This window comes from Rhipicephalus sanguineus, chromosome 10, assembly GCF_013339695.2.
Source record: "Rhipicephalus sanguineus isolate Rsan-2018 chromosome 10, BIME_Rsan_1.4, whole genome shotgun sequence".
Classification (NCBI taxonomy): Eukaryota; Metazoa; Arthropoda; class Arachnida; order Ixodida; family Ixodidae; genus Rhipicephalus; species Rhipicephalus sanguineus.
The window spans coordinates 30,233,988-30,246,797 of record NC_051185.1 but is presented as its reverse complement, the minus strand read 5'-3'; the positions used below and the strand labels follow the sequence as shown (position 1 = coordinate 30,246,797).

The window sequence follows — 12,810 nt, the reverse complement described above, 5'->3', positions numbered from 1 at the left end:
GACGCTACCAATGACGACATCCTGTGAAGTCATGATGGCGTCACAGATAGCAAAAGCTTGTGACGTTATTATGATGTCCCAAGATGATGTCATCGCTACCAAAAGTCACATGACTTCAATGCAACATGACGTCACAGCCGATTTTGAGGTTGTGTCTAAGAAAGAAGCTTGAATCTGGCGTTGTCATGGTGCCACAGATAGCAAAATTTGTGACGTCATCATGACGTCAACCCACGTGACGTCACTTGATATCACACGACATGGTCTCTCGGTCAAAGGTGGGCCGATCGCGGAGGCCCTGCAATACCACAAGAGGTGCAGAAAGTTTCCCATTCTTCCGATCCCGGAGGCAGTGCAAAACCACATTGGTTGCGGAGAGCTTTCGGGCGCGAACAGTTAAAGGGACTGGGAAGAAAAATAAGATGACTTTCGCCAACCAGTCGCCTTAGGCAAATACATAGGGAATCATGTGACCTCTATTGCGTCGAGTGTTTGTGGGCGCCGCTCTTTCGGATGCTGCAGTCGTTCGTCATCGGAGCGAGCGAGAGGCGCTGCATTCATCCCTGATGGCGTGACGAAACAATAATGCACTTTATCGCATCACTTGCCATGTTCGCTACCTCAACGATATGCTTAGACCGGTAATGCATTTGTGTATTCGTTCGATATTACCATAGTCGTAACGACTTCGTAGTCTCTTGATAGGTTTGTCTCCTGTTTGATTCCCTGTCCCCTTCCCGAGAACAGGGTGTAGCCAACCGGAGACCTCTAGGTAACCTCCAGGTTCTTCCTATCTATCTATCTATCTATCTATCTATCTATCTATCTATCTATCTATCTATCTATCTATCTATCTATCTATCTATCTATCTATCTATCTATCTATCTATCTATCTATCTATCTATCTATCTATCTATCTATCTATCTATCTATCTATCTATCTATCTATCTATCTATCTATCTATCTATCTATCTTCTATCTATCTATCTATCTATCTATCTATCTATCTATCTATCTATCTATCTATCTATCTATCTATCTATCTATCTATCTATCTACCTATCTATCTATCTATCTATCTATCTATCTATCTATCATCTATCTATCTATCTATCTATCTATCTATCTATCTATCTATCTATCTATCTATCTATCTATCTATCTATCTATCTATCTATCTATCTATCTATCTATCTATCTATCTATCTATCTATCTATCTATCTATCTATCTATCTATCTATCTATCTATCTATCTATCTACCTGTCTGTCTGTCTGTCTGTCTGTCTGTCTGTCTGTCTGTCTGTCTGTCTGTCTGTCTGTCTGTCTGTCTGTCTGTCTGTCTGAAACAGAGGGTGAGCTGCACAGCGATTGCTGATGTCCTAAGCTGTGGCATTTTCAATCGAACTGACCTGCAACGCTGGCCTAGTGGTTATGGTACACGACTTCCGACCCGAAGGTCGCGAGATCGCATCCCGGCCGCTCCGGAGCGGCTGCATTTCGATGGAGGCGAGATGTTGGAGGCCCGTGTACTTAGATTTAGGCACACGGTGGTCGGTATTTCCGAAGCCCTCCGCCACAGCGTCCGACATAATCATGTCGTGGTTTTGAGACGTAAAACCCCAATAATAATAATAATTATTATTATTATTATATTGTTCAATCGAACTCGTCAACTTGTTTTCCTTAAACCTTTTCTCTTTTTCGTTCTCTCGCGTTAGCGAAACCCAAGTCTCAATATTTTCCGACTTCTCCAGGTTCGTAGAGTGCACCGACCACGTACTAATGGCGCAGCGCTGTCTCGGAGTTTTGCAAACACGAGTGACAGTCTACTGGCACCTCCCTCCATCCCCCACCTCCCCCCCCCCCTTGCTGCTGCTCAACTCGCCTTTAAGCAAGGGAGGCGAAATGCAGATAGGAAACTACAGCAACACCATGCTGATTTACGACCGCGGCATGGAGTGAAAGCATGCCGCGCGAAGAACTACCCGCTGACACATGACTGTACTTTGTTTTTCCTCATAGCAATCCATATGCATCTACGGAAAATCCCGGTGTTGTTGGGTCCATAGTGCGGTTTACCGACCGTTCTCTTCTTTTCCTCGAACTTGGAATCGCTGGCCCCGGATAACCATTTGCCTTTTGAGAACGCGCCGCATATGTAAAGCAGCAGTGTTTCAACTGCACGGGTGGTCCTCGAACGAGATGGGCGGGCGCGATTCCAGAGTTTTCTTTCTTTTCCTTTCTTTTTCTTAGGGGGTGATTCATTGATCGATTATTGATCGAAAACATTTATTAAATAAGGAAAATACGGGATAATGATGCCGATCATTGTACGGAAGCCTAAAGTCAATGAAGATAGAATAATAGAGTTAAGTTCACCATGACAAATGAGAAGGTCACTACGCACGATTCTAATTTCATAAGAAAAAAAACATCCACAGCATATCCACGGGGTGAATGATGATGAGTGGGGCGCATCCGCAACGCAGCGAGCGCCTCCGCGCCATCTAGGGATCTTTCTGAAAACTAGAGGTGACTACGACAGCGCCATCTAGTGAACACTCCGAGAACTAGAGGTGGCTACCTACGACTACTACTACTACTACATACTACAGAGGAGGGACAGACCCACACCCCAAGGAGCTTCGCCCCCAAAATAAGCCGGGTGTAGCTTGCACTACTGTGGCTCAAGGCTAAAGGCACAGCGGAACTTATCGGTTCCTAGCTGGTCCTGGCCATACGAAGTGATGCTAAACTATATACGATGAGCGTCACCGGGGAAGGATGAGGAGGAAGCAAAAGCGGGGAGGTCAACTAGACGCGCTTCCGGTTTGCTACCCTGCACTGGGGGGAGGGAGGGATAAAGGGATTAAAAGAAAGAAAGAGGTAAGAAAGCACCGTCAGAGTACATGTGCGCCTGTCCATTACACGCTGACAAGCGATCGCTCATTCCGGTCGATTATAATAAGAGCATCAATGCCCGCGTCGCTTTGCTGGCCTGCGACGCGTAGGGCCACGATCCGAGGATCTTCTCATCTGAAAACGGTCGCTTGTTCAGCGCATTGCGTAGAACGTTGCATTCCCTCACAAAACGATCACATAAACACAGTAGACGACCTATCGTTTCGTCGCTGTTGCACGAGTCACATCTGGAGGTGTCTGCCATGCTTATGCGATAAGAGTACGGTTCACATACTGCCAGCGCTCATAAACTTCAATAAACCGCACAGTAACGGACTACGGAGGGAGCAATGACAAGCGCTGAAAACAAAGACAGCGCTTGTTTTGTTCCCTTCTTTCTGCGCTCCTCCGCTTTTTGGTGAAGACGGATTACAAACTTTACTCGGTTACAACCTAACAGAAATATTGGCCACGTATCTGCGTGCTTCGCTGCAGATGTCGTCGAAAGACGATAGTCTTCTGCCGGCCGTACTACACGAGTCCTCCTCCTCTATGTTGAATCGCCGCATCTGGCTCATAGCGTCGCATTTTCAGCGCAGCCTAAGAAACACTAGGACCTTTATAATTATGTACCTAATCTTCTAGTAAAAGAACACACCACCTAATACTTATGTACTGATGTTGCGCCTCGGATATGCGTAATATTTGCTTTTTGATCGACAATGTTCACAAGTATGAACGCAGCTAACAGTTCAAGATGGCTGGGCGTTCAGCAAGTGCTTAAACTTTGGCCGGGTGGCTGAATCGTGTGACAGACAGACAGAGAGACCAAAATTTCTGCGTTTAAATATCCCAAGACAGACTCTCGTCTTTAAAAAATGTAAGCGCCGCCCACAGCCACCGCTGTTCCTCCCACTGGGAATTCGCGCAAATGCTCCATCCAATAGCTTATACTCATTTTCGTGACATCAAACACTTCTCGAGTGTTTCAGATAGTTGACTTTCCCGTATAGACACGCGTTTGCGTCGCTGGTTTCAGGTCGGAAACTTGAACGTCCTGGTTAATTATGTCAGATGTTCTAAAATCGCTGCTCAGCCAAACGTAATGTTTAAGGTACTAACGACGAACCTTTAACTCTTTTTTTTATTGAAATGATATATAAGGAGATGTCGGCGCACAATTATGGCTCCGGCTACTCCTTAGCCCTTGAGTGAAACTTGAACACATATCTTAAATTAAAACATACAAGGCAGTTCATGTAAAATAGAACACTCGGGCACACATACACTTATAGGACCATATCACTACAAAATGATAACGAAATGTTCCAAAGTCAGCGAATGAAGTCTCTGATAATGTCCGTCGTTAATATTTGGTCCGACCAGCACAAAAACAGTAGAGGACACGTCTGGTAACTCTTGAACGAGTGGTGACACAAAAAAAAAATCACGCCATATTCACGGAATGAATGATGATGAGTGGGGCGAAGATCGAGAGGGGAGATCAACGGTAAAACCGTAACTCTCCCGTGAAAGTGCGCCCATTACATCATTAAGAAAGACGTAAAACTCGCAAGTGCACTTCATAGAACTCGCAACTCGTAAGACTCGCAAGTGCACTTCATAGAACTAGGCGGTCACGTACAACGAAAGACATGCATGTACAGACCCACGGCTTTACGAAGTATAGCGTAGTGGGTTCCTCGCAAGTGCACCTAAAATTATGATGATTTATAGCGTAGTGGGTTCCTCGCAAGTGCACTTCATAGAACTAGGCGGTCACGTACCACGAAAGACATGCATGTACAGACCCACGGCTTTAGGAGCTTCGCTCCTAAAATTCGGACACAATTGATCACACCAATGGGTGCATATAGGTGCCATCTGCACAATATCGGCCATAAATACAGCCTAAAAGTATTTTAATTGAGTTTTGAAGCTCATGAAAGTGCGGAATCGGAAATAGAAGGAAAAAGCGATGAAGTCAAGGAGCGGCGCCTTTTTGTAAACAACGTACGTCACGAGTCCTGGCCGGGTTACCGGAAGCATGTACGAGACGGACAACGCTGGTGGCGACACCTGGTGATGCATAGCATAACCAGAGACCTACAAAATAACATTGCAGCAACTTACCCGCTTACTGACTCTGTGTTAAATCATTAGCAGTGAGATCATTAGCAACTCACAGTATTCTCATTGCTTTTTCTTTTGCGACAAGAACAGCAACGCTACGGAGAAAAACAGAAAAGAAAATTATTGTAGCTGGACAAAAGGCCACAAGATGTCGCTACCGGCTCCGCGGCTGTAGAATCACTGGAAAATCAGAGTACCGCAAAGGTAGGCTGCACGTAGGCAACATTGGGTGGCGGCGGCCATGTCCCTTCCAGACCGTCCGGCGCGTTGCTAGCGTGTGTTGAGAGGTGACCGATCTTTTAGCCTCAGTGCCGTGTTACGCTCGGCAGAACGGCATTGTGTGTGTGTGTGTTCCTTCAAGAGGATATTAGAAGTGATTTCGAGTCATCGAGAGGTATGGATCGACTGCGCGGTTAGCGGTGTAATTAATGAAATGTGCGGCGAATGCTGCCATGTGCTCGCGAACTCTCTTCATGGCTTCATCGGTCTCGTTTCGTGTCACGCCCGGGCGTGCTCGCTAGGTCCGGATCTGTAAACATAGTTGCATTAGCGCAGTGACATCGTGCGAGATGCCATTTACTTCGACATTTGGTGAATCTTGACTGTTTGCGCTAGCTTTGCAGTCGGTGTTCAGGTTCACTGCACTCGAGAACGTTATCGAACATCGAGAACATTCAGCATTGCGTCCTTCGACTGATCGCTGACGCATACCTTACTTGCGCACCGTGCTTGCTGTTCAACTGGTTCACATGTGTAATAGAAGTTGTTTGTGTACGGTAATTGGAAGTTGTGCGCGACGTGTTGATTCGGAACGCCAGCAGCCGAACGCACGGGCGAATCGGCGTGCGGTAGGTAAGGTGCATCTTATCTTACGATACGTAGAAAATGGGCCATCAAAAATTATTGACATCACTACTTCATTGTTTCATTTCCTATTTCTTGTCTCCTTAATATTCCCAACGTTGCAATGAATTTGCAAATATTTTGCTGTGTTCTGACAAACAGTTCTTTTTTTGGCGTTGCCAGCGCGTAAACAGCTGGGGTTCGGTTTCTGCACTGCTGCACTTTTTTTTTCATAATGCACTCTTATTAAAACTTCCTCGGCACGGTGCTTTATGTTCTTTTGATCAGAGATAGCACATCCCGGAATTTTTAAAGCGCATGCTACTGCAACACAGTATGTATATAGACCTAGGGCTCGCATAAAATCGACTCCCTCAGTGCATGGGATCTGCTTTTTTTTTTGTTGTTGCTGTGGCCATTTCTCACCAACTATACAGTATTTTAAGGGTACGCTCGGTGCAATGCAGCATTAGCAGCATTTTTTTGCAACAAATGTAAAAATACGCTTGATAAAATTATCTTATATCAAGTTTATCAACAGAGTTCCACGCTTCTGTTTTGTGCAATGCCAAAGATCTTGCCACAGTTGCCTTCAAGGTATACCAGTAAACAGTTATTATTTTAATAAATCTTCGATTTCGCTCTCGCGCGTGACACACTTATAACTCGGATAGCATGCGTAATCTGTTCAACAGATCGAGATATAAACAGCCGAGCAAATAGAAAGGTATGTAGTTTTCAATATCGCTGACCATAGCGAACCGGAAAGGTGACGTATCCTGTCGCATAAGATCTTTTCCAGCAAAGTTTGTATATTTCACTGCAGGAAGGAGTGTTATTCGAGGGGGCGAATTCGTTCAGGGCAACTATGCAGCCACGTAGAACGGCGCTCTTTGACATTAATTTTTCCCACACGGCAAACGAGATTCCCGGAGTAGCTCATCAGTAACGTTCGATTGATGGTGAGCTACTCTTTCTGGCATCTGCATGCAGTGGCGTAGCCAGGGGGTGGCACACCGGGCCCGTGCCCCCCCCCCCCCCCCCCGAAAAAAATGTCTGCTTACGCCCCTGTCTGCATGACGCGTTTAAAAAAGCGACGAAGTACTTCTGGGGACCGTGGTACTGCTAAATGTCCGGCCCCGCTCTGCATTGAACGCGCCCGCACCCAAAGCGCTTGGAAGGGATATGGCGGCGAGAGGTCACGTGATGCGAGTAAGCCAATCGTGTCGGCGGCGGCGCGCGGAAAACAGATGCGATACTCTGAAATTTTTCTAGTGACTCTACGCGGCTGACGCGGCTGTAGAGTCACTGGAAAGCCGTCAACAGCTCCGGCAACCAGGTATCCGCAAACGTTAGGAAGTCTACAGACAAACTAAAGTTCTCTACTGCCTAAAGCTCTCTACTGCTATGTTTCAGCACGTCTAATGCTGCGGCCGCTCCAAGCCTCACGGAAAACGTCGCCTCAGTTGGACGACGACGACAAGAACAATATCGCAGCCACCAGCGAGATTCGCGAAGTGAATCGAGTTTTTCCGGCTGATTTTTGCAGTCCTCCCTGATCTTTCGTCCATCGCCGCACTAGATAAGCGACGTTGTTTTACGATTGAGGAAACAATTGCACTCGCAACGCTCAAGACAGCAGACGAAACTGCTGCGCTGACAACATGGCAGAAGCTGGCCAGTGACGTCGCTGGCTCTCGCGGTCGCCTGATAGTATTTGTTAACGAGTAGGCCGACTACGTCACGGCGCCACCGAGTGCTCTTCGAAATCGAAACTGCCTGCGGTCGTAACATACGAGCATATAGTTAAACATTCGTCTCGCGCTGGGGCAAATGAGTTTAGCTGCCGCTATTAACGAGTCAGTAGCCATACTGATTACGAGCAAAAAACAGAGCTTCAAAAGTTTTCTGTCACCACTACAATATGCGTACTATTTACGTTATCCGAAGAAAAGTACTTACAGTTCGAGCGGAAACCAGCTAGCACGACTGTATTTCGCAGGTGAAGGGCCTGTGGGAGGAGCTACATTTTTTCTTAACCACAGCAATTTTTTTCTCAACTTGTAAACGAGTACGGCCCAATCTTGCTCAGAAACTACCGGACGAGCCTTCCGACACGGCAGTTTCCGAGCACTGGCTGTACAAAGCTGCGGGCACGCGTCCTCAACGCTGGCGATCATCAACGGACGGACGCCGTTCGACCGTGACGAGTGATAACCCCTCGACCCCCGCCCCGTACAACACCAGGTCCCTCGTTTCACCCGCTACACAACTGCATCCGTATCGCTTCTGTGCGAGCGCGACGGAGGAGGCAGGCAGGCGATGCGCGCGCGTTATTATACGGACGTGCGCTGAATGGTATTGCACATAACGCTGTGTACTCCCAAGCGGCACGTTCCGTGCCGCGTATTTGGAAAGCGCTACGAGTGGCCGTACAGAGCGAGACTTATAATGCGCGGGCTTAATATGGGCAAGGTTGCTCGTGCGTGACATGAGGTATGCGGAACGCATCACAGATAAGGAAGCCTGAGCTGCGGTGCGCCACAGCCGATCGCTCCGCGGTTCTTCCTGGTCTTAATGATTGTGTCCAGGATGCATGAGGTCTTTTCTGGAACTGCTTAGGGGTGACAAAAAAATTATTTCAGTTAGCTTTTATCTACATATGTATCGTCTGCGAAAAAGTATATCCTTGTGCGAATCCTATGCGGCGCACATCGTAGGACGATCGTTGTGCGGTTGGGGACACGGCGTTTCTTCCTGGTCTTAATGACTGAGTCCGGAATGCATGCGGACTTTTCCGGAACTGCCTATGGGAGACAATTTTTTTTCCACTCATGTTTTATCGATATGTATAACTTGTGCGAAAAAGTATATCCGTGCGAATCCTATGCGATACACATCATAATGCGCGACTAGCTTTCAATTCGCTGCTATGTTAACACGGAAGAGGATACACGTGTTCCTCCCGGATATAATGTCGGATACGAAGCGGATTCTAAGAATGTGGTTTTTAGAGCACGTGTACTGTTTGGCTGTCACCTTTTTGTGGAAATTGGGAAGTCCGAGTGAGTTGACTGAGTGTGTGAGTTGATAGGGTGAGTGAGTGAGTGAGTGAGTGAGTGAGTGAGTGAGTGAGTGAGTGAGTGAGTGAGTGAGTGAGTGAGTGAGTGAGTGAGTGAGTGAGTGAGTGAGTGAGTGAGTGAGTGAGTGAGTGAGTGAGTGAGTGAGTGAGTGAGTGAGTGAGTGAGTGAGTGAGTGAGTGAGTGAGTGAGTGACATGAGGTCACCACTTGGTCATGTAGCCTCGCAACTTAAGGTTCCTAAGCGGTCACGTGATTAGATCGCACTATGGGATCACTTGACCGTGTGCTCCAATTGGGAGCCAAAACCCGCGTGACATCATCACTTGGCCACGCGAGTTTTCTTGCCATCGAATGTTAACGCCAACGGACGCCGAATTTATGACTTCGTGGCTCATATAGCGCTTTCGAATGAAAAAGGTCGTACAAAGGCGCTGGATTGGGCCTGTGTGCGCACATCATTTTACGGCGAAAGCCTTAAGTAGCTATGTTAAAACCCCGTCCACGAGACTTGCGCGAGATTTTGCGAGACCTTGCGAGACCGTAAGGCTCGCAAAGGGCTGGCGAGTGTGTGTCCCAAAACCCACGTGACCTTCTCCGAGTGAGTAAAGGGGTCTAATTGTGACGTCACAGGTACCCATATGTAGTAACGCGTTGGAAATCTGCAAAGGGTGCTTTTGTTCGAGGAAACACGTTTCTGGAAGAAGACACGCTGCATATAACACCTGTAGTACACCCGCGTTTACGCCCTCGAGGGTCGTCTTATTGGCTGTTTTATGAGCCGACCGGATGCGCGGCTGCTTTTCCATAGAGACAAGTCCATACACACACTACATCGAATAAAGGTGCGGGCAGGTAGTTTCAAGGTGTGTTAAAGTTTGCTTCGTGCCTTGCACCTGTAATGAGTTATTGCGAAAGGAACGCCTGTATGTTGTCGTTGTTGTTGCGTCCATTTATAAATATCTTGGTTGGGCAGAGTAGAAAAGAAAAAAATAATACTATATAAAGGCAGCTCAGTATATGAGACATAATAAACATTCTCTCCGGGCAGCCATCACAAACAGCAAAAGGCGTTTTTAAAACATTAGCATTAAGAGGCACACACGGCAAGAAAAATAGACCTTGTGTGAAGTTTACCGTGCATATTTGCACACTAGCCGCAGCGGCTAATGTTGGCTACTATTGGACAGTGTTGACTATCATAATAATAACAGTTTCGGTGGGTTTAAGAACCGAAAACACGGTTTCATTATAAGGCACGTTGTAGGGAATGGCTGCGGAAATTTCGACCGCGCGGGGTTATTTCACGTGTACCTTAAATAATAATAATAATAATAATAATAATAATAATAATAATAATAATAATAATAATAATAATAATAATAATAATAATAATAATAATAATAATAATATGCGATTGTGATAGACGCCGTAGTGGAGGGCTCCGGAAATTTCGACCGCGTGGGGTTCTTTAACGTGCACCTAAATATAGGTACATGGACCTCTAGCATTTCTCCTCCAGCGAAATGCGACTGTCGCGCCCGGGATCGAACCCACATCTTTCGGGTCAGCAGCCGAGCAACGTAAGATACCGCGGCGGCGGTTGGCTATCATGAAGGCAGAAGATAAATAGAGATAATGCAAGCGTCTTGTTTGGAGGTAAGTAATAATCGCAATACCCGCCCTGTATTCGTATGTACAGTCTCTGTTTATCTGCATTACACGGGCTGCCTATTCTGGGGCCTGTTGGAATGAATTGATGGCATTGGTTGCGCGCACCTGCCACGTCACCTCCCGTGCCACCATCTGGGTTTACAAAGCACCCTCACCCGCCGCAGTGGTTGCTCGATTGCTGACCCGAAGGTCGCGAGATCGAATCCCGGTGGCAATGGCCACATTTTGATCCAGGCGAAAATGCTTGTGGCCCGTGTACGTAGATTTAGGCACACGTTAAAGAACCCCAGGTGGTTGAAATTTCCGGAGCCCTCCACTACGGCGTCTCTCATAATCATATCGTGGTTTTGGGACGGTAAAACCCCACAATTATAACAACCCCCCTCGCTCCCCCTCCCGCTCTTGCTTAGTGAGAAAATGGGAAAACTACGACCACCGTGGTTTCCAGCCAGTGCTGAACGCAATTCCACGTCACGTGGGGAGGCACACCAAATGGCCTTAACAATGGCCGCTGCTGATTTCAGGCTCCCAATTCCCGGAACCCACCGGCGAGAGCCCGTACACGTGCATGGCCTTATTGTGTGTCTGCGATTTTATGGCGCACGGCGTGCACATTGCGCTCTCGAGTTTAGCAACGAAATCATTAACTACCTACCTGCCCCGCCCCTTCATCTTCACACACACACACACACACACACACACACACACACACACACACACACACACACACACACACACACACACACACACACACACACACACACACACACACACACACACACACACACACACACACACACACACACACACACACACACGTACTCCCACCGGACCAAGCTGTTTTATGTACCAGAAAACGTGTTTACGAGGCACGAGTTTGCTGTAATGGCGACGAGGAGATAAAACACCGTCCGTGTGTTGAATGGGACACTCTCATCCCAATTTGCCTGATTATACACAGCAGATTCTTTTTACTCTAACACACGCGTTTAGGGGCACGTTCATAATTTCGACCATTGACACACGGCCTTACATCTAAGCGCACACTCCTGTAATTAGATTGTACGCGCGCGTTAAAGAACCCCGGGTGGTCGTGACTACATTTTCTTTACCTTTCTTTATTTATTTATTTCTTGTAATACACGAAAACTAAGCCGGTGTCACCCTACAACGGCATGCCTCATAATCATATCACGGTTTTTTGGCATGTAAATTCCCTTACATCGATTTTTTTCCATGTCAAAATGATGTGTAGCCCTTAAATGATGAAGCTCAAAGTCCAAGTATAAAATGATAAAGTTCAAATCGATAACATCGACCCGCGCGTCGCGTGTTCTATGTGCGAATGAAAGCTTGCGAAGGCTGCCGACGGCCGAGGCTCAAGCAGAAATGAAAAGCACCGGCTGGCTCCATCGGATGAAGGAGCGTGAAGGGGTGCTGGAAGGGGGGTGGGGGCTGCGTCGCTCGGGCAGCAACTGCGAACTTTGATCAAACGGGGCGCGGTCGCAAGCGGCATCTTGAGAAAGACAAGCAACGACAGTCACAAAGTTGGCTTGTTGCTAGATCATTAGAAACAATTAGTTGCAGCGCGAACTCGACACAAGGTCAAACGAAGGCGCGAAGAAGGCACACACGCAGCGCTACTAGCAACAACAATGTTTATTTTTCCAAACCAGACCACCCCATACCACCACGTGATCTTTGTTCACTGTTGCGTTTTTTGGTGTATATAGGGAGGTCGGGTCTGGCAAAATAAACAATGTCGTTGCTAGTAGCGCTGCGTGTGTGTCTTCTTCGTGCCTTCCTTTGTCCTTCTGTAGGGTTCGTTCTGCAACCAATTGCTTATAAAGATAAGCATACGGCTCATACCTTTGTAGTTGTACTCCCACCGCTTACTCCGCGTTGAGGCGATAGACAGCACGAAAACTGCTTCGCCGCTCCCTGCAGCGTCAGTATTCCCTTACGCTAGTGTTTTGTATAGCTACACCAGGTCGCATGCTAAAGGAGTGAGCCGTGAGGCTTACTTCGTATAATATTCCAATTTGTTGCTATCGCATTCGTTGCTTCTCCCTTGTGGCGAAACTGTGACTCTTTTCTGGTACAGGTATCAAACCGGCACTTTTGATCGCGATCAGGGCAGATCAAGGTCGAAATTATTAGATCGCGATCAACAATC

The 12,810-nt window shown here is 47.1% G+C and overlaps 1 long non-coding RNA gene across 1 annotated transcript in view; it reads right to left on the bottom strand.

The window, feature by feature from the left end:
- Positions 1 to 12,810, bottom strand: part of LOC119407326 (uncharacterized) — a 261,752-nt gene that overhangs the window by 165,517 nt on the left and 83,425 nt on the right. The window lies entirely within an intron of this gene.